Raw genomic sequence first — 23,041 nt, forward strand, 5'->3', positions numbered from 1 at the left:
TTGCCCGGTTTGGGTATCAGAGTTATACTAGCTTCATAGAAGGAGTTCGCGAGTTTGCCGTCTTTTTCTATGTTCTGGAAGAGTTTGAATAGGATTGGCGTTAGTTCTTCCCTAAATGCTTGGTAGAATTCTCCAGTGTAGCCATCTGGTCCAGGGGATTTTTTGTTGGTAATCCCTTGAAAAACTTTTCTATTTCTTCTATTGCTATGGGTCTGTTGAGATTCTTGAAGTCCACCGAGGATAGTCTAGGGAGGGATTGTTTTTCCAGGAATTTGTCCATGTCTTCCAAATTGTTGAATTCATTGGAGTACAATCCTTCATAGTACTGTGTAACTATCCTTTTGATTTCATTAGGGTCTGTTGTAATGACCCCTTTCATCCCTTATTCTTGCTATTGAGATTTGTTCTCTCCTTTCTTTGGTTAGGTTTGCCAATGGTCTATCGATCCTGTTTTTCCTTTCAAAAAACCAACTTTTAGCGATATTAATTTTTCCATAGTTTTCTTATTTTCCCTCTCCTGGATCTCAGCCCTGATTTTTATAATTTCTTTTCTTTTGATATTAGTAGGGTTGTCCTGCTGACTCTGCTCTAGTTTTTGTAAATTTTGTGCCAGCATATCTATTATGAGTCTCTCTTCCTTTCTCAGGTGTGCATGTATTGCTATGAAACTTCCTCTGATGACTGCCTTTGCTGTTTCCCATAAGTTTTGGTACGTCATGTGCTCATTTTCATTGGTTTCTATAAATTTCATAATTTCATCTCTGATCTGCTCCCATACACACTGCTTTTGCAGTAGAGAGTTATTCATCCTCCAGTTATTTGCTCTAATATTCTTTGTCTTCCTTTTGCTGATTTCCAGTCTTATGGCACAGTGGTCAGAGACAGAGGTCTGTATTATTTCAATGTGCTTAAATTTACGTAGTTTGTCTTATGCCCCAGCTTGTCATCTATCTTCAAATATGTGCCATGGGGACTTGAAAAGAATGTGAAATTTTTTTTATTTAGATGAAAAGCTCTGCAAATATCTATCAGGTCAAATTGTCTAATTGTGGAGTTTAGCTCTCTAGTCTCCTTGTTGAGTTTCTTTCCCTGTGATGTATCTTTCTCTGTGAGTGGTGTGCTGAAACCACCCACTATAATTGTCAAGTCTGTGATTTCTTTCTTAATCTTTTGGAGTGTTTCGTTGACGTATTTAGCGGGACTCTCATTCGGGATATATATGTTTACAGTGCTTAGTGGTTCTATGATTCCCTTGAGCATTATATAGCGACCCTCCTTATCTCTTTTTATGGTTTGCACTTTGAGGTCAATTTTATCCGAGATTAGGTTTGCAAGCCCTGCTTTTTTTGTATTGCTGTTTGCTTGGTAGGTCCTTCTCCAGCCTTTGATTCTCAGCCTATTTTTGTCTGTAGCCTTGAGATGTGTCCCCTGTAGGCAGCAGATTGATGTGTTGTATTTTCTAAGCCAGTCTGCTAGTCTCAGTCTTTTAATGCCTAAGTTCAGACCATTGATATTTAGGGTTATTATCTCCATCTACGGACTCTGTGATGTCATGTTATAGCTTTTGTGTTGGGAGTTTTCCTACTTTCCTTTCTCAATAGTGTGTGTATCATTCTTGACTTCTTTCCATGCTTACGCCATTGCTATCTTGGGGTCTGTTTTCTCTTTGTTGCCCTCTGGATGAGGTTGTTCTAGACTGTCTCTTATTTATGCTTGGTGAGTGTTGTTCTTCTGCCCATACTGAGTCAGCAAGGAAAATTTGTAAGGCTGGGTTTCTTCTAACGTATTTTTTGAGTTTTTCCGTGTCTGGGAAGACTCTTACTTCTCTATCTATCTTGATCGATAATTTGGCTGGGTAGAGTATTCTTGGATATGCGTTGTTTTCCTTCAATTTTTGGAATATGTTACTCCACTTTCTCTTCTTCTTCATAGTTTCTGCTGATAAGTCTGAGCATATTCTTATTTGGGAACCTTTATGTGTTATTGCTTGTTTTTCCCTAGCTGCTCTCATGATTTTCTCCTTTTCCTCAAAGTTGGACAGTTTAACTATTATGTGCCTTGGTGTCTTCTTCTTGGGGTTCAACCTTGCTGGTGTTCGCTCAACCTGAATGGTTGCCTGGCTTTCATTCATTAGGCTGGGGAAAATTTCCTCCAAGAATTCTCTCGCTATTGTTGCAGATGACTTCTTTGTTGTGTCTTCCTCCAGTAGGCCAATGATTCTAATGTTGTTCCGCTTCATAGCATCAGACATAGCTCTTAGGTTTTCCTCAGCTTCTCTGATGATCGTATTAGATTTTTGTTCATGTTTATTAAACTCTGCTTGGCTGTCTTCCAAGTCACTGATGCGGTTCACTGATTCCTTCAATCGATTCTCAAGGACCGTGATTCTGCTACTGTTTTTTGTTATCTCCTCCCTAAGTTCCTGTATTTCCCTTTGGTGTATAGCTTTTATCTCCTCTATAGTTTCATCCTTTTTCTGTATCGTTTCCCTCATATCCTGTATGGCTCCAAGCAGCATTCTGAGAATTTCTTTGTGTGGCATCTCAATGTCTGCTTCTTCTATGTGTATTGTTATGTTCAGGACATCTTCTGCCTTTGCCTTTTGTTTCTCCTGTTTTTTTTTATTGAGGTTGTTGGGGCTGATGGCTGTTTGTGTTGAGTTGTTTTAGAGGGACCAGGTGGCATTTTCCAGGCTATCTCTGGGAGATGTATAGGAATGCTTCTTCCAACTTCCTACAGCTGATTTTACTATGGGATTAACCTACTACTTTATCCTCCTGTGGCTTCCCTATCAGGGAAGTCCCCAAAAGGCTGGTCGGTTTCCTGCCTCAGTGTTGCAGAGGTTGGGCTGAAGTTCCTGCAACTGCTTGGAATGTTGATAAGTTTTGGCTGAGGTGCCTTATGCCCCCAGGTACACAGGCAGGAATTCCCTGGTGAGAAGTTCTGCCGAGAATCCCCTGGAGAGAAAGCAGACCTTTCCATAGCCTTGGGCTAGCTATGCAGGTTAGAGCTCACCTAGTTGGGTGTGGCTCAGGGGTAAGTGCTCTAGGGAAAAGGGAGTGTTCTGCAGGTCGGCAGTGGAGTATGAGAGAACAGGGCAGAGATAAGGAGGAGGAGAAAAATTAAAAAGTAAGACCGTTTAGACTGTGCAGGCCTATAGGGAAGTGAGGGAAGCAAAAGCAACTATGTAGCTGAGTCCCACTCCCTGCCTGTGGAGCTGCAAGGGTTTATTCCTTGCCCCAAGCCCCAGCGGCAGGCCGCAGCTGAGCCGAAAGAAGAGTCGCAAGAAAGCTGCTGAGCAGCCCTTAGAGAAGTGGTGGGACAGAGAGCAGATATGTTAACAGATGCAGCAATATAGCTGAACCCTGATCCCTACCTGTGGAGCTGTGAGGGTTTGGGTTTAATCCCTGCTCAGATGCGGCGTGGCAAACTGTGGCTGTGCTGTGAAAAAGCCCCTGCACAGCCTTCCAAGGCTCTGTGGGAATAGAGAGCAGAGATGTAAACAGAAGCAACAATGTAGCTGAACCCCAATCCCTGCCGTTGAAGCTGCAAGGGTCCTGTCCCTGCCCAGAGGCAGGCAGGGGGAAACTGTGGCTGTGTTGAGACCAAGTCCCGCTACAGGCTCCAAATTGTCCCGGCTCTGGCAGATACAGTAGCTAGGCTCCAAATTGTCCCGGCTCCAGCAGATACAGTGGCTGGGCTAAGGTCAAGCCCCAGCCGGCTTCAACTGAGGTAAGTCAAAAGCCCCCAGCCCTTCAAAATCCCTTGGGTCTGTGCCTACTTTTCTTTATGATGCACCTCCTGTGATTCAGCAACATTGAATTTCCCTCTAAGCAACTCTCCTGGACTGGATTCTGCGGAGTCCCACTGGTATGTGTCACTCAGTCGCCATCTTCCCGTAAGACTCTCCACTATCTTTTAATTCCATTTTTTCACAGATGATAATTTTAATTTTGTCCCAGTTTATAGTCCCCTATATTCCAGTTCTTCAGGACTCTTTCTCCACCAACAATTACCAACTCTGTTTGGATTAGCTCTCTAAATATTTTCAGAGAGCCTATTTTATGTTGAGTATGATATTGCATTTTGCTTGTGGTGAAAACATACTTAACAAAACATATGTCAATTCAAGAATTTCTACATGTCACTGCAGTGACACCGATTATATTCTTCAAGGTTTGCAATCATTCTTGCTATCATTCTCCAAATTATTCCACCACTAGGGTTGCTATGAATTGGAGTTTTTTGTTTTGTTTTTGTTGTGAGTTTTTTTGTTTTGTTTTGTGGGCTAACATAAACTCAAAAGGTTTTCTAAGCAAAGAACACATTTCCCTTTTTCTCTTCCCTCTGCTAACTGCTAATAATCTTTTGTTTTTATATATTTACCTACTATTTCATATAAGTGAAATCGTACACTATTTGTCCTTTTGTGACTGGCCCATTCACTCAAGTTTCGTTTGTGTTGTGGCCTGCATTAAGACTTCACTTCTACTCAAGGCTCAGTAATATTCCATTGCATGTATGTATCACCTTTTGTTTATCCATTCATCATTTTATGGACATTCCGCTGTTCCCACCTTTTGGCTAGTGTGAAAGGAGCCACGATGAACATTGCTGTACAAGTTTCTCTTTGTGCCCCTACTTCACTTCATGTATACATCTCCAGGATTGGAATTTTTGAATCATGTAGTAGTTCCATGTTCAATTTCTTTAGGAACCACTGTGAGTTCGGATAGACTAGATAAACAAATCCAGAGACAGTCATCTGTGTATAAGAAAGAGCTTTATATAAAAAGTAATTGTACATTAAGAAAACATTCCAGCTCAGTCTATAAGTCCAATATTACCCCATATGTTGACACTAGTCCATAAATTCCTCTTTAGACTCATGCAGCCAGGCAATGATGCTGAATACAGGAAGATCACACTCTGGTGGGTGGAAAGTCTTGTGGATCCAGTGGTTGTCGAAGCATCTCAGTGCTAGCGTGGGCCTCCATGTGGCTCCTCCAGCTCCAGAACTCTGGCTTTATCAGTGTAGTTCCATGTGGCTTGTCAATAGGAATGTCAAGCAGAGCCGGAGCAGAATTTATCTGGCCTCCAGTGAGCTACTTACCTCCTTCGCTGTCTCCAAATGAGGCCATCAAGCTGCAAACTGATTGACAGAGTAGACTCCACCCCTTAACAAGTTGTCAGGAGATTATATAAGTAACAAAACCACTAAATTGTTTTCCATAGGGCTGTACCATTTTGTATTCTCACCAGCAATGGATGAGAGTTCCAATTTCTCCACAACCTTTCCCATACTTGATTTTTTTGTTGTTCTTGTCATTAGCTTAACTTCTCATTGTGAATTTGGTGGTAAAGGTCTACAGAGAAGATCATCAGTTTTACATTCAACAATTTATACACCTTTTGTTTCATCCCATTCATTGCAATCTCCTCAAAGTAACATCACTGATCCCAATTATTTCCTGTTTCCTTTTTCCATTCCTCCTCCATTCCTAGATTGTCTGAATTTGTCCTGAGATAAATACTGCCCCTTTGATCCCATATGGTTGATCATTTTAACGTGTATATACCTCACTAGTGTTCTTGTTCCCATTATACACATGTCTCTGGTTTGACTGAAAGTTGAGCCACAAAGGGTGAGTTCAGTTACAGACCTAAAGGGTGAATAAAGGCCATAATCTCAGGGTTCCCCTAGGCTCAATTCAACCAGTAATCCTGGTGTTTTTTTTATGATTTTGAATGTGGTTGTTTTTGTAATCATTGTGCTCCTAATGAGAGTGAGGTGATATCTCATTGTAGTTTAGATTTGCTTTTCTCTAATGGCTAATGACAGAGCCCTAGTGGTGCTATTAGGTAATCTTTGGAATGCTAATGGCAAAGGTCAAACCCAACAGCCAGTCTATCTACTCTAGGAAAGATTTACAGCATTGAACATTCCACATAGGGTCACTATGAATTGGAATTAACTCAATAACAGTGACCACTACCCAATCCCCCAATGGCTTATAAAGAAGGCTTGGCGGTACATTGGTTAAGCACTCTGCTACTAATTCCAAGGTAGGCAATTTCAACTTACTAGTGGCCCCCAAAAAGAAAAATATGGCAATCTGTTTCCATAATTATTAAGCCATCAAAAGGCTGTCTGGGTTTCTGCACGTAGGAGTCAATAAGAATAGCACCCAAGAACAAGGATTAATGTCATTGAGCAGCTGTTCATGTGCTTGTTGGTCACTTGAATATCCTTTCTGCAGAAATGTCTGTTCAAGTCCTTGGCTCATTTGGGGGTGTTGGTTTTCATTTTTGTTAATTTGTAGTTCTACATTGCTTTTAGCACCTCTCAGAAGTTTTATCTCCTCTAATACGGATTTATTTGTAGCAAACCTATTTACTGCCACCACCCGCTATCATAGCAGTTCCAACTCATTGCATCTCCACAGGACAGATTAGAACTGCTCCCTAGGGGTTCCAAGACTTTGTGACAACATATAGCTTCATCTTTCTCCCACGGAGTGTTGGACATTTTTGAACTCTGAAACTTGTGGTTAGCAATCCAAAGCTTAACCCACGGGGCCAAGAAGGTCCCTTCTCTGCCTGGCAATACACTTAGTAGATTCTCACACATGAATGTTAATTTGACTGGTTAGAAATATCTAGATTATAATATACTTTCCTTCAACACTGAAAATAAAATCCTTTCTCTTCTTCCATCCAAAAGTGCTATGATGTCCATCTGATCTTTGCTTCTTTGAAAATTATCTGCATTCCCTTTCTTGAATTTTAGTGTACTTTCACTCACAGCTAAGTGAGGCTTTTATCTTTCTTTCTTTTTCATTTTATGTTGTATTTTCAATCTAAAGTATTTCACTTTTAATTTGGGCCTTATTCTCCTGTTTTTCTGTCGCTCAAAAATTTCCCTGCATTCTGCCTCTAAAGCACAGTATGGATTGCTACTATTCTTTTTTTGTATTTCTTGACTTTTCAGTAACATATGCTCCTTCTTGATTCCTTCTTGTTCCTTCAGGAAAAGTGATCCTATTTGATTTTTCTACCTCACAAGCACACCACACCTACTCACTCGCACTGCCACTGAGCTATGCCAGCTCACAGCAACCCTATAGGACAGGGAAAATCAGCCCCTAAGTCTGAAACTGTCTATGAGTAGAAAGCCCCGTCTTTATCTTGAAGAGTGGCTGGTGGTTTCAAACTGTGGATCTCGTGGAGTGCAGTCCAGAACATAACCAATAGACTATCAGGGTCCTTACAGTGTTCTTTATTTCAGTTATCATAAATGTTATACCCTGAGTTTTACTGTTTACTTGATTCCTCTTTTTTATGTAATTAATATCGTCAGTAGGTCCCTGTATGGTACAGGTGCTTTGTGTTCTGCTGCTAAGTTACAGATCCATGGTCATAACCCTGAACAAGAAAGTGATAGAGATCTGCTTTCTGAAGATTATATCCATGAAACCCTCTGAAATCTTTCTTTTTGTAACACATGGGTTCCCATGGGTTGGAATTTGCTCCATAGCCATAGGTTTTATTTTTTTTAATGGCTTTACTAATTTACAATTAATTTGCATGTAACCACACTTTCAAATGCTTAGTGTTTACACTTTTCCCTGGCATTCTGAATATTCCCAATGATTTAATCTGGTGAGGGTTCCTTTTATCCCTATCCCAGATTATTGGTGGGCATTTTAATCTGGAAAGTAATCATTCCATTTGGGAACTTTCACTCTTTGATCATTTACTTTCTTTTCTTTATTTCCCCCCTTTTGTTCTCTTTCTGGTAATTCAACAATGAAGATGTTTTCTACCTTCCTCCCACCCATCTCTTAATTTTATTATTAGACTTCTTTTGAAGTCTCCCCCCACCCCAAAACTTTTTTCAGCTCTTCTGATGAATTTGCTATTCTGAGGATTTTATTTTTGCTGTCAACAATTCTTTCACGTTTTCTCACATTTTTCCCATTTTAATAAACCTCTGTTGTGATTTTATGGAAGATACATCTTTTCTGGTTCCTCTCTCTTTTTTTTTTGAACTGAGAGTGAGCATGTATTTTCCAATGGGTATATGTAACGGGTACATATAACGGGTACATGTAACGGGTACATATAATGGGGCTTACAGAGCTTTCATAAGGCATGCATGTCATACAGCTAACATCAGTCACAATCAATAGGTAATATCATAAACAGATAACATAATAAACAGGCAATAAGATGAATCAGCATCTTGACCTAGTGCTAGTTGACCTTGACTCTCCCTGAGACCTCCCCAGGGGGAGTAATCTCTGATCAGTACCAGAAAGAGATGTCAAAACAGAGTTCGCTGCATTTGAAGGTGGGTTAGCTATAGAACCTGATTCCTATTGTCTACAGATAACCTTTAGGCACTGTGAAGTAGCCAGACACAGAACTGATTCATCTTATGTGGTAGCTCTTCTATGACAGTTCCTTTGGCAGAGGGTGGGGGTGGGCGGGATGTTATTGGAGGAAGGGTTCCAGTCATGAGAATGTATATTAAGATTTATGTATATTTCATCACCGTAAGAGTCTTCCCCCACCAGAGTCGGTGTTCCAGACCCATCATGATGGGAATGATTTAGCCTGTATCACACTCCCATCCAGTCCCTCAGTGTACCACTAGGCTATTCAACTTAAATAATCTGTTGTCTCATGGGAGGAACATCGGGAACTTGTTCCATCTTGGCAAGTCAGTGGAAATGGGCTCCATTACATAATAGATAATAATCCTATCTAATACAAAAACTTACTCACACACACCCACTTCCCATCAAGCCAGCTCCTACTCATGGCTTCCCATAGATGCCAGAGCAACACGGGCCCCACTAGGCTTTCAGTGGCTTATTGTTAGCAGCAGGTTACAGAAGGGCAAGGAGGACAGTGAAAGTCCTAAATCCATTTGCAGGGTTCCCACATGGATTCAGCCTCCATTAAATTCCCCCAGGCCACTGACCAGGGATATGAATAGTCTGGTCCACGGACAGAGTGGATTGGAAAGTGGATTACTACAGATACGGTGGTTTAAATCTAATATCTTAACATTAGTTTTCTTTTTTTGATCCGTGTTTAACTTGCACTAGTTTTTATTACTTTGTGCTTTTTTTCAATTTTAGAACATTTTATTTCTTATTTTATAGTTTTTTATTAACATTTTATTAGGGACTCATACAGCTCTTATCACAATCCATACATATACATACATCAATTTTATGAAGCATATCTGTAAATTCTTTGCCCTAATCATCCTCAAAGCATTTGCTCTCCACTTAAGCCCTTGGCATCAAGTCCTCTTTTTCCCCTCCGTCCCCGCTCCTGCCTCCCTCCCTGCTCCCCTCTCCTTCATGAGCAGATTATGGCAGAGGTAGTTGGTCAACGTGCACTCTTATCATTTTACCTCCCTTTTGATGAATTTCATTTACTTACTACATAACAGGTCATGTGGTATATGTTTATTTTTATTCTTCTTTCATTTTTCTATATTTAATAATTTCTGTTCCCAATTTTCATTAATTTTTTTAAAATTCTGAGGCTAGTGTAGCAATGTGTTTGACAATGCTTATTCAGATTTTTTGTGTAAAGCACATTTGGACCTTCATTGCCCTCATCATTCTCAAAACATTTGCTCTCCACCTAATCCCCTGGCATCAGCTCCTCATTTTCCCCTCCCTCTCCACTCCACCTTCCCTCATGAACCCTTGATAATTTAGAAATTATTTTTTGTCATATCCCCACTGTCCGACGCCTGTCTTCACCCACATTTCTGTTGTCCGTTCCCAGGTAGGAGGTTATATGTAGATCCTTGTAATCAGTTCCCCCTTTCCAACCCATCCTCCCTTCACCCTCCCAGTAGCACCACTCACACCACTGGTCCTGAAGGGATCATTCACCCTGAACTCCCTGTGTTTCCAGTTCCTATCTGTACCAGTGTACATCCTGTGGCATAGCCAGATTTATAAGGTAGAATTGGGATTATGATAGTGGGGGGGGGAAGCATTTAGGAACTAGAGGAAAGTTGTATGTTTCATCGTTGCTACATCGCACCCTGCCCTTCTGTAAGGGGTGTCCAGTGGCCCACAAATGGGCTTTGGGTCTCTACTCTGCACTACCTCCCTCATTCACCATGATAAGGTGTTTTGTTCTGTTGATGCCTGATACCTGATACCTTCAACAACCTCATAACTGAACAGGCTGGTGTGCTTCTTCCATGTGGGCTTTGTTGCTTCTGAGCTAGATGGCCGCTTGTTTACTTTCAAGCCTTGAAGACCACAGACACTACATCTTTTGATAGCCAGGAACCATCAGCTTTCTTCACCACATTTGCTTATGCATCCATTTGTCTTCAGTGATCGTATCAGGGAAGTCAGCACACAATGACATGATTTTTTTGGTTCTCTGATGCCTGATAACCGATCCCTTCGGCACCTCGTGATCACATAGGCTGGTGTGCTTCTTCCATGTGGAGTTTGTTGCTTCTGAGCTCATTGAGGACCTTCCTCTTCTTTTGCTGCTCTTTCACTTTACCAAACATAATATCCTTCTCCAGGGACTGGGCTCTCCTGACAGTATGTAAGACAGAGTCTTGCTAGCCTTGCCACTAAGGATCCCTCAGATCTTACTTCTCCCAACACAGATAGGTTTGTACTATCAGTCCATGGTATGTTCAATATTCCTCTCCAGCAGCACAAGCCGTCTACAGTCTTCTTTATTTGATGTCCAACTTTCACATATATATAATGCAATCGAAAATGCCATGGCTTGGGTCAGGTGCTCCTTTGTCTTTGAAGAGACATCCTTGCTTTTCAAAACTCTAAAGAGGTTTTGTATAGCAGATTTACTCAAGGCAATGTCTTTTGATCTCTTGGCTGCTGCTTCTATGAGTATTGATTATGGATCGTCAATCATCATTATGTTGCCTATGGGTCCTGTTGTGAGGATTTGGTCTTCCTTACATTGGGTTGTAATCCATACTGAAGGCTACAATCCTTGATCTTCATCAGCAAGTGCTTTATTTCTTTCTCACTTTCGGCAAACAAGGTTGTGTCACCTGCATATTGCAGGTAATTAATCAACCCTCCTCTGATAAGCTAGCTTCTCTGGTGATTTGATCAGTCTACAGAGTGAACAAGTATGGTCAGTGGGTACAACGTTGTTGCACACCTTTTCTGATTTTAAATCATGCAGTATTCCCTTGTTTTCTTCACACAACTGTCTCTTGATCTACACAAGTTCCTTATGAGCACAATGAAGTGTTCTGTAACTTCCATTCTTCTCAAGGTTATCCACAGTTTATTATGGTCCACACAGTCGAATGCCTTTACATTGTCAATGAAATGCAAATAAACATCTTTCTGGTATACTCTGCTTTGAGCCAAGTTCCATCTGACATCAGCAATGATATACTTTGTTCCACATCCTCTTCTGAATCTGACCTGCACTTCTGGAAGTTCCTTGCCAGTGTACTGCTGCAACCATTGTTGGATGATCTTAAGCAATATTTTACTTGCGTGTTATATGAGGGATATTGTATAGTTTCAGCCCTCTGTTGGGGTACCTTTCCTTGAAATGAGCACAAATATGGATCTCTTCCAGTCAGTTGACCAAGTAGCTGTCTTTCAAATTTCCTGCCATAGACTAGTGAGTGCTTCCAGTGCTTCATCAGCTTTCTAAAACACTTCAATTTGTAGTCCATCAGTTCCTGGAGTCTTGTTTTGCGTGGTTTGAACTTCTTCCTTCAGCACCATTGGTTTTTGCTCATATGTTACCTCCTGAAATGGTGGGATGTCTAGTAGTTCTTTTTGGTACAGTGACTCTCTGTATTCTTTACATCTTATTTTGATGCTTCCTGCAGCATTCAACATTTTCCCCATAGAATCTTTCAAGATTTCAATTCAAGTCTTAATTTTTTTTCTTGAGTTCTTTCCATTTCAGATGTACTGAGCATGTTCTTTCCATCTGGCTTTCTAATACTAGGTCCTTGCACATTTCTTTATAATATTTGGCTCTGTCTTCTCAAGCTTGTCCTTGAAAAGTTCTATTCAGCTCCTTGCCTTCATCATTTCTTCCATTTGTTTAGCTACACTACAGTTAAGAGCAAGTTTCAGAGTCTCTTCTGAAATCAACTTTGTTCATTTCTTTCTTTCCTGTCTTTTTAATGACCTTTTGCTTTCTTCATGAATGATACTCTTGATGTCTCCTTCCATGTCTTCTGTCAATAGTGTTCAATGCATCAAACTTATTCTTGAAATCCAGGTGGGATAGACTCAAAGTTGTATCCGGCCTTTTGTGAATTTGTTTTAATTTTCTTCAGCTTTATCCTGAACATATGTCAACCCCTGATCTGGTTTTCACTGCTGATATTGAGCTTCTCCATGGTGTCTTCCCACAGGTGTAGCCTATTTGAATTTTGTGTATTCCATCTGGATAAGCATTTTGTGTTGTCAAAAAAGGTGTATGTTATGAACAAGTCGTTGGTTTTGCAATATTCTATCACGTGATCTCCAGCTTCATCTCTATCACCCAGTCCATATTTCCCAACTACTGCCACTTCTTTGTTTTCAGTGTTTACATTCCAATTCCCAATAACTATCTATCAAAGCATCTTGATTACATTTTTGATCAATTTTCAACTGAAATAATTGGTAGAATTCTTCAGTTTCTTCATCACTAGCTTTTGTCAGTGGTGCATACATTTGAATACTAGCTGTATTCATTGGTTTTCCTTGAAGGTGGATAGATATAATCCTATCACAGACAACATTGAACGTCATAATGGATTTAGCAAGATTCTTTCTGACAACGAATGCCATGGCATTTCCCTTGGTTTCATTATTCCCAGCATAAAAAAATCATATGTTTTTCTCAATCAAAATGACCAATACCAGGTCATTTCAACTCACTAATGCCAGGACATCGATCTTAATGCATTACATCTATTTTGACCACTTTTCCTAAATTTTCCTAAATTCATATTTCACACATTTCAAGTTCCAAACATTCGAAGACTTTTTTCTTTAGCTGAAAGCCTATACAAAGGGAGCAGAGTATAGTCAAAGATGCTGCCAAAGGAAGGGCCCCTCAGGTCTGAGGGTACTCAAAATATGACCAAAGAGAAGCTGCTTTCTTGGAGAGGAATCAATTATGGTTACATGAGTGGAGTCAAGACTGTGGGAGTGGAGCCTTCAGGATTCCAAGCTCTGCATACGGTTTTCAGTGTCTATTTCCTCCAAAGTGGGGAGCCAAGTCCTTCTTCCTTGTCTGTTCCTAATCTGAAAACTATGCTGAAACCTGTTCACATTGGGGGACCCTGCTGGCATTTGAAATACCAGTGACACAGCTCCCAGCATCACAGCCACACACAGGTCATCACAATACAGTAAACTGACAGACACATGGTGTCAAAGTCCAAAATTGTAATACATAACATAAGGAATTATGGCTGGAAAAGCCATAGTAATGGATAATATCACGACTCTCTGCAGCAATCAGTCCAATAAGCCAAGCAACAGCCCTGGTAGCAGTCAGACCAAAATCACCAGGATGTAATGTGATAGCATCCTTACTTTTTCTTATCCCTCCATTTTGAGATAAAGCCAAATATACTCCTCTAATCAAGCATATGGGTGTCCATGGGTGGCGCGAATAATTACTGTATATACTTGTGTATAAGCCAAGTTTTTCAGCACAAAAAATGTGCTGAAAACTGGGGTTCAGTTTATACACGGGTCAGTGGTACCCCAGTGAGGTGTAACATCTCATAGGTGATTGCTGTTCCTCTGCTGTTCATTCAAAGCCCTGCTGACACTGCAGGGCTTTGAATGTTTGTTTACTCACATCTAACCAGTCAGAGTCATCTCATGAGGTGGACGGCTCCAATTCGCAGAAGCACCCGTAGCGATTCACTTAAGCCGGCAGCTGAACTGACTGAACTGATAAGGATGTGTCTGTGGCTGCGCTCTGTCTCTCCCCACTGGTCTCTGTGTTAATTCACATCCTTCATTTCCCACCCTAGGCTTATACTCGAGTCAATCAGTTTTTCTGGTTTCCCAGGTAATAATTAGGTACCTCGGCTTATACTTAGGTCGGTTTATATTCATGTATATACGGTATATGCATCATAACTAGCTGGAAGGTTAATCTTTGAACTCATTCAGAGATTCTTCCAAAGACAAGCCTGGCAATCAGCTTCTTAAATATTGAAGCCTTTAAAACCATCTCCACTCTGCACACTTAAGTCACTGGGAGTCTGAATCGACTTGATAGAACCCAATAGCAAAAATCAACCACAAATGGTGTCTTGTTTCTTTCTAATCAGCCAGCCTTCAGTTTTCCCAGGTGACCCTCAAGTCGGGGCATATGTGGAGCTTTCCCTTTCCCCCACTATAAAACGTTCTCCTACCTATGCCTGCCCTTGAATCTCTGCCAAGTGCAAGTGATGGTTGCTGGCTCTCTCGCTATAGCAAGCTCTGAATAAATAACCTTTGTTTTTTTCCCACTTGAATGGTCATTGCTTATTTCCACGAAGCTATGTAGTAGTTCCGATTGCTGAGCTACTCTTGGGATTGGCAAATATGGCTTCCTCTTCCCTTTGTAGTCAGGTCTGTTGTCATTTCCTTTGCTCTATTTAAATCAAGGACTGATCCTCCATCTGCTTTCTGCCTTGCAGCATTTAAAAAATGTTGGCTGTGCTGTACAGTTAGTTTACATTGAGTCTGTCGGTTAATAATAGCTTTTTAAGGACAGAGATTTACCGTTGGTTTAGTATCACTTTTAGAGGGAGAGGACAAATACACATGCACTGAGACCAACCAGACTAACTAGAATCTTAACGTTTGTCAGATGGTCTTGTGTTTCATGATTAGTAGCTTCTTGTATATGTTTTTGTTTTCTCTTTCCTCTACTCTTTCACACACACACACACACACCCCAAATATTCCTCTCTATGAAGTTCTGGAAATCATAATTATGTTTCATTCTGCTTGTGGTTATATTTAAATTAAAAATAAACCTTTTTGCAATGCATATTTTCTCCCAAGGTCTTTAATGTAGCCATATTCTAATTCTCTATAGAATGAGGTAGGGCAAAATTTTAATACATACAATCCCTTCATGTGTTTGAAATAATCTTTTAAAAAATAGGCATCATCTCTGTTTGCATTAATTTATTCCTTAAAAACCTAGCCCACTATTGCTTCTTGGCCTTTTGGTTAATATCAAGTGTATTAAAAACTGAGCCCAATGCTTTTCAGTCAATTTCGATGCAGAGTGTCATAGGGTTTCTGAAACTGTCAATCCTCACAGAAGCAGACAGTCTCATCTTTCTCCTGAGGAGATGCTGGTGGGTTTGAACTGCTGACCTTGCAGTTATCAGCCCAACACATAGCCCAGAGTGCCACCAGGAATTCTTGTTCCTTACAGAAGATGTTTTCATTATATTTCTGAACCTTTTAATACACTACATATTTACAGATTCATTTAAAAAAAAATCTTAACAGGAGAATAGTTACTACCATGTATTCTATGTTATCATGCTTGAGATAATTTGCTGTAGCAAATCCTCAACTGGTTGGGTTTCTTCTTTTCAGAAAAGGTGCATGGATGGGTTAATTCTGGAGACTATATCTGGGCTACTCTCAAGTCTGAAATGCCATCTCCTATTCCAGTTTAAATAAATATTTAGAGAACTGATTAGACATATAGTATACTACTTAAAAATTTGACTTGAAAGAACTTGAAAGTCTTTTTCATTTGATTGACAGTGCAAACTTGGATGTAATTTTGGAGGCTACCATAATAAATAAAAGAAATGATCATTTCCTAAAGCTCTCAATAAATATCGCGAACACAGAAGACTATCAATGTATGGGGAACTCTGGAGTTAAAATGATGAAGCCATAGACTTCTAACTGAAAGGTAGGCCATTCAAACTTATGTAGCAGCTCCCGTGGCTGGGGCGGGGAGTAGGGGGTAGGAGACTTAGCTATCTGCTACCACAAATACTGCAGTCTAGTACGCTCGATGGAACAGCTCTACTAGGTCACATGGGATCGCTTTGCATCAAATCAAAGTCCCCTAGCAACAACATAGCAATACATAGAAGTCCCTGAGTATTACAAAAAGTTAAATCCTTGGCTGCTAACAGAAAGGCTTATGCTTTGAATCCACTCAGAGGTGCCTTGAAAAAAAGACCTGACAATTTATTATTATTTTAAATCAGCCATTGAAAACCCTACAGAGCAGTTCAACTCTGATACACATAAGGTCTCCATAATTCAGGATCATCTCTGCCCCAATTGTTTTGACCTTTGTTTATTTTTTTAAGACACAACCCCTAGAAAGTTGATCTGTATTAATGTAAACTGATATAAATGTTAGTATCTGTCTGATTACAGGGATAGCCAAATAAACACCCCAAACCAAAAGTATTTTAGCCAAACTTCCAGAAGGTTAGACAACAACACTCCACTAGCTACAGTTCATTGTATTTACACAACTCAGAAAATTGACACTTTATTTTTTATCACATTTACTTCAAAGCAAACCAGAACAACAAAAATATTTTAAGAGGCTTTATTAAGTCAAGTGCTAATCGAAGCATCATCAATTGATTATTCTTTCCTTCTAGAAAACTTCCATGCTATCTATGTAAGTTCTTCTGCGTTCCTTACTGATAAAACTCTGATGGGATATGGTGCCAAAGTGACACATGGGAAGTCCACTACATCATAATTTATCAAACCTGCAGCACCACTAATTTTAATGATATTAAAAGAAGAAAATAGATATGGCAATGATAAGATGATGTTTATTGTTCTGATATGTTGCAACATGAACAAAATTGATTATTTTTGGGAATTAGTGAATTAGTGGGAAATCAGGGTGTCCTAATTGTCACCAAAGACCCCTCTGGTATGAGAGTGGTCAGAACTTACATTATCCTCAATTCCTTACCATGTGCTCGTTAAAGTGAAACCTCAATTGATATTCCTGTTATCAATCCAAGTTTTAGCCAGCAGTTTGGCTTTTCTAATCACTTGAGTATGACCTATTTTGGGCTAAATTGGAGTTTAATTGTTTGTGGGATACAAAAGATTTTTACCTAGCTTTGTCTCCCCCAGAGATATGCCAAATATTAGAGGCTGTTTGCAAGAACTTGGTGGGAAGTCAGATGCTTAGATATATTCACCCTGAAGACTTTCAGACATCAATATGATCCATGGTGGTGGGGTTCACACCCAACTGATAATGGTTTCAATGGAGACATCTAAAGTTAGTCTGCCTCCTGAATCAAGGTTCCACCCATCTTGTCACATGTGTACCCCCAATCCCTCCCCTTCCTATTGCATGTATACCCCTAAATCATCCCCCTCCCATTACTGTATTAACTATAGCACAACCCCTTCCCGTGACAACAATGACTTTACCTGTACGTAGGGGGCTTGCATGTCCACAAAAGAGGAATATAAGTCTTGGTTTGCAATAAGTCTCTCTCTCTCTCTCTCTCTCTCTCTCTCTCTCTCTCTCTTTTTCTCTCTCTCTCTCTCTCTCTCCTGCTGCCTGCCCTGTACGACCAAGAGGAGCTGCAGTCAGCATGCTACCATGAAATATGTCTGACTCCATTATTTCAATCTCTCTTCTATTTATCCTTATTCTCTATGACTTTATTATAATCTCTCTCTATATATTTAACGGCACAATTGTGCCTATTGAGTCCATGATTAGTTGTGGGGGCTGGCCTTTTCCCCACAAACATTATATCAGATAATATTAAAATTAGATAAACAAGTTAGAATGTCTTTCCAAAAAGAATGTGGGTATGGCTACAACTGCTATTTGAGACAAAAAGAAAAAAAAGTAAAACTTGTTTTATATATATTTTTGCAATTTCTATCAAAAGAAAAGCATCAGTAATCATATTTAAAATGTCTCTGATATTAGAAAAGAACTATTATGACAATTGTGCTAATTAGCACATTCAACAGAGAATGTAAATAAAATCCAAAGTAATAAATTTGGGGAAAGCAAATTATGGTATGAAATAATGTTTGTTGTGCTGTGGTGTCAGAGAGATGCTTTTAAAAAATTACCTTTCATTAACTGGCTTTTGTTTTTGATGTGGTACACTGGCTTTATTTTTGATCTACAAAAGAAACACATGATGTTAACAAATATTTTAATCGAAAATTAATGAATAGAGACAAAGCTAAATTTCATTGTAAAATAATGGCATATAAATTCTTAAAAAGAATAAATTAGAAAAAATGGCAAAATAAAATCTGCTATGCTGTAAATTGTTTTAAGTCAATGGTTAGAAAGATAATAAATTGGTACTAATAGGAATTGAAGAATTCATAGCAAAATCAAAATCACTATGAAATGATTCATTTTAATTTGAGTGACTTCAAATATAATATTCAGGTTTGGAACCTTAGGTGTCATATGGAAATTGTTTCTGCCATTTTAAATAAGCTGCTTCTCAAAACATGTAGGAAAAATGGAGAATTAGTCTTTGCCCTGAAATGTCAGTAAACTTAAGTCTAATTGTATTGTATTGCTCCTGAGAGAAAATTATCTATCCTATCTGTCAAATCATTTTTCGAATTTAACCTCCTGGCCTATCATTTATCTTCACTCCTCACTGAGCAGTCAGTTATTATAACCCTTCACCATAATCTTCAGTTAACTTGATATAATTTGCATTGTGGTCGGGATTTTTACCCTAGCTTTCATTTTACTTTCTTCCTTTTAAATTTTATTTTCCTCTCATGTGAAACGTATATTAAAAGAAAGTCTCTAAATATTACCATATCTTCAAACAAAACAGTGCCACAGACACTTTGTAGAACAGAAATAACCATAGTCTAACAATATAATTTGAGACCTGGTGGCAGATGGGGACAGTGGTTTTTTCCTCTGGGAGAAAGATAACGTTGTTTTCTCTTGTAGAGATTGATTTTGTTGTTAGGCACCATTGAGTCGGATCCGACTCATAGTGATCCTATGCACAACCAAAATGAAACATTGCCTGGTCATCCTCACAATTATCATTGTGTTTGAGCCCATTATTGTAGGCATGGTGCTAATCCATCTCATGAAGGGTCTTATTTTTGCTGACCTCTATTTTACCAATCACGCTGTCCATTTTTGGTCCTTTCTAATAATGACTTCACAAACTCTATGGTGGAGTTCTATTCTGTCCTATAGTGTTACTATGTGTGGGAAACAACTTGATGGCAGTGGATTTGGCTGTTGTTGTTGAAGACTGCCATTTATTACTCTATTCTCCCAGAACAATAAGTATATAATTCTAGGCATCAATTTTTAGCCATTGGCTAACTTTCTGTATAACATTTCCTACATGTAGTGCTAGTATAGTGCTACTATATATGCTTGAAAATTTACTTCTTTATAACAGTAGACTAAAATACAAGTATAAAATAGATTGTAAAATGAGATTAAAATATGATTTATTAATTTCCTCCTGCTGCTGTAGCAAATCATCACAAACCTAGTAGTTTAAAACAACTCAAATTTATTCTATTACAGTCTGAAAGTCAGAAAATCCAAAGTAAGTCTCACTGTGTTAAAAATCAAGGTGTCAACAGGCCTGACTTCCTTGTGGAGACTCTACAGGAAACTCAATTTCATTGCTCTTTTCCAGCAGATGCTGCTCAGATCCCTTGGCTTCTGGCCCTGAATCATTCTAACATTTGCTTCAGTCATGACATCTTCTCTTACTCTGACTTGTGTGTCTTCCTTTATCTTCTGAGGGCTCTTGTGATTATCTCGGGGGTCCTTTACTCTGCCTACCTCAGTGGCCCAATATGTGCCTTCTTGATTTCTGCAAAACCAGATCATACTGATGATATGTGAAAAGTCAGAAGTAATATCACCTAGGTGAAATAAATGTGTCAGAATTAATAAAGGTGTGATCATAATAAAGTGATCACAATCTGATCAAACACAGGAAAATTTGAAGTTGGGATAAAACAAAACAAGACAAAAAAACCCCTGAGTTTGAAGTAGGTCTTTAGCATCATTAAGAGTAGTACACATATTTTCAATCGACTTTTAAGGCTACTCCTTACATAGAATTTTGAAATACCTGTTGATTCCATTTCCCATTCATTGCCCTCAACTTCAGAGCCTCATATATATACTGGAACAACAACAAATTCTTAATTTCTCATATTTGCTTTCTCCCTAAATTAGAATACAGACTGCATGTTACCTTCCTTGGACTTCCTTGTTTATTCAGATTGGTTATGGTTCATTGACTAAATGTCACAGATAATAAAATGTTGGGAAATTAGAAATCATTAGCTTTATTGTTAGGCTAAAACATATTAAATACTTTTTATTTTCTGAGGAATATCAAAATGGCATACCTATTTTTAAATGAATATATATTTTCTTGAACTAATTTTATAATATAAGTTTATGCCCCAATTAAATGACAGGTTCTCTCTGCACTTGATCATTCATAGCAAAAATAAGGTGAATAGGACAATTTAAGTGACTTATCTTTGTATTAGGTGTCCTGGTGGTGTCGTGTTTATGCCTTGGCCTGTGATCTTCAAAAGGTCAGCAGTTTGAAACCACCAGCCAATTTTCAGGAGAAAGTCGAGGCACTTAACAACAACAATTTCTTATGTAATATTTATCTTCTGGCAACATTTCTTAAAGTTTTGACTCTGAGATGATTATTTTGAAATAATTTGAAGAGGAAGTGCAGATAGGTCCCATATACCTTTCACCCAGTTTATACCAATATTAACATCATAAATAATTAAAGTACATATCCAAACCAGGAAGTTGGCTTTGATATAATGTATGTACACACTGTACTTTCACAAAAATATCACACACTTTCTAAGTTTTTCAACTGATTTTTCTCCCAGAGAGGTATTTCTTAGACAACAATGCCAATCTTTTGTCCACAGTACTGTAAAATATTTAGCATAGCACACGCTCAGAGGAGGGAGGAGTGGGCAAACAAACTTAAAAGGTGTGTGCTATTTGCATAAATTCCATAACTCTATGCCATTTTATCACTTTTATAGATTTGTACAATCACCACCACACGTTAGAGAATTATTAAAAAGCCATGAAGACCTTTCTTATGGCTGTATCCTTATACTAACATAAATGCCTCCCCTTCTATCAGTCCTAAGCTCTGGCATGCACAAATCTGTATTTATATACTCTGTCATTTAAAGTATTACAGAAATGAAACCATAGAATATGTGAAATTTTGAGATTGGGACTTTTTTAAACTCAGCATAATGCCATTGAGATTCATCCAGTTCTTTTTGTGTAATAATAGTCTTTTAAATATTTAATGCTGAATAATATGACATGATATAGATTATCACAATTTTTATACTATTCACCCATTTAGGCACATTTTGATTGTTTTTGGGGGGGTATTAGAAATAAGGCTGTGATAAACATACACGAACAGGTTTTTCTTTAGACATAATTTCATTTTTCTGTGATAAATACCCAAAAGTACAATTGTTGAGTTATATAGTGGTTACATGTTTACTTTTTAAAGAAAATGACAAGCAATATTGAAGAAGGTCTGTACCAGATTATACTCTCACAGGCAATCTAATATTCATCCACATTTTCTGTGTACTTGGTGACTTTTATTATAATGTAGCTATTCTAGTAGGTGTGTACGGAAATGACATTTTAGTTTAATTTTCATGTCCCTGTGTGATAATGATGTTGAATATTTTGTCAAGTGCTTTTTTGGCCATTTATATATATATATATTCTGGTAAACATTCTCTTCAAAGATTCTATTTGAAAATTGGATTTTTTTGCTGTTGAGCTTTGAGAATTCTTTCTATATTTTAGACATGAAATTTTAAAAATCATTTTATTGGGGGCTCTGAAAACTCTTATCATAATCTATACATCCGTTCATTGTGTTGAGCACATTTGTACATATGTTGCCATCATCATTTTATCTATCAATCTATCTATCTATCTATCTATCTATCTATCTATTTATTTATTTATTTATTTATTTTCCACTCAGACTGCACTCTCTCCCCCTCACCCCGCCCGGAGGGCCATCATCATTTTTAAAACATTTTCTTTCTACTTGAACCCTTGGTATCAGCTCATTTCCCTCCCTCTCCCACCCTTCCTCCCCCATGATCCCTTGTAACTTATAAATTATTTTTTCATGTCTTACACCGACCACTGTCTCCCTTCACCCACTTTTCTGTTGTCCGTTTTCCTGGGGGGGCAGTTATATGTTAATCATTTTGATGAGTTCCCCCTTTGTCGCCACAACCTTCCCTTTCCCCTCCTGGTATGACTACTCATTATTGGTTCTGAGGGCTTTATCTGTCCTGGATTCCCTGTGTTGTGAGCTCTTATCTGTACCAGTGTATATGCTCTGATCTAGCCTGGTTTGTAAGGTAGAATTGGGGTCATGTCAGTGGGGTGGGTGGAGAAAGCACTAAAGAACTAGAGGAAAGTTGTGTTTCATCGGTGCTATACAGCACCATGACTGGCTCATCTCTTCCCTGTGACCCTTCTATAAGGGGATATCCAATTTTCTACAGATGGGTTTTGGGTCTCCATTCCATGCCCTCTCCCCCATTCACATTGGGTATGATTTTGTTCTGGATCTTAGATGCCTAATACCTGATCTCCTTGACATCTCATGATTACACAGGCTGGTGTGCTTCTTCCATGTGGGCTTTGTTGCTTCTCAGCTAGATGGCCGCTTGTTTATCTTCAAGCCTTTAAGACCCCAGATGCTATATCTTTTGATAGCCAGGCACCATCAGCTTTATTCCTCACATTTACTTATGCACCCATTTTGTCTTCAGTGACCTTGCCAGAATGGTGAGCATCACAGAATTCCAGCTAATTGGAACAATGTGTTCTTGTGTTCAGGGAGTACTTGAGTGAAGGTCCAATGTCCATCTGCTGCCTTAATACTTAACAAATAAATATATGTACATAGATCTATTTCCCTATTGTT

Source organism: Tenrec ecaudatus, chromosome X, assembly GCF_050624435.1.
Source record: "Tenrec ecaudatus isolate mTenEca1 chromosome X, mTenEca1.hap1, whole genome shotgun sequence".
Taxonomy (NCBI): domain Eukaryota; kingdom Metazoa; phylum Chordata; class Mammalia; order Afrosoricida; family Tenrecidae; genus Tenrec; species Tenrec ecaudatus.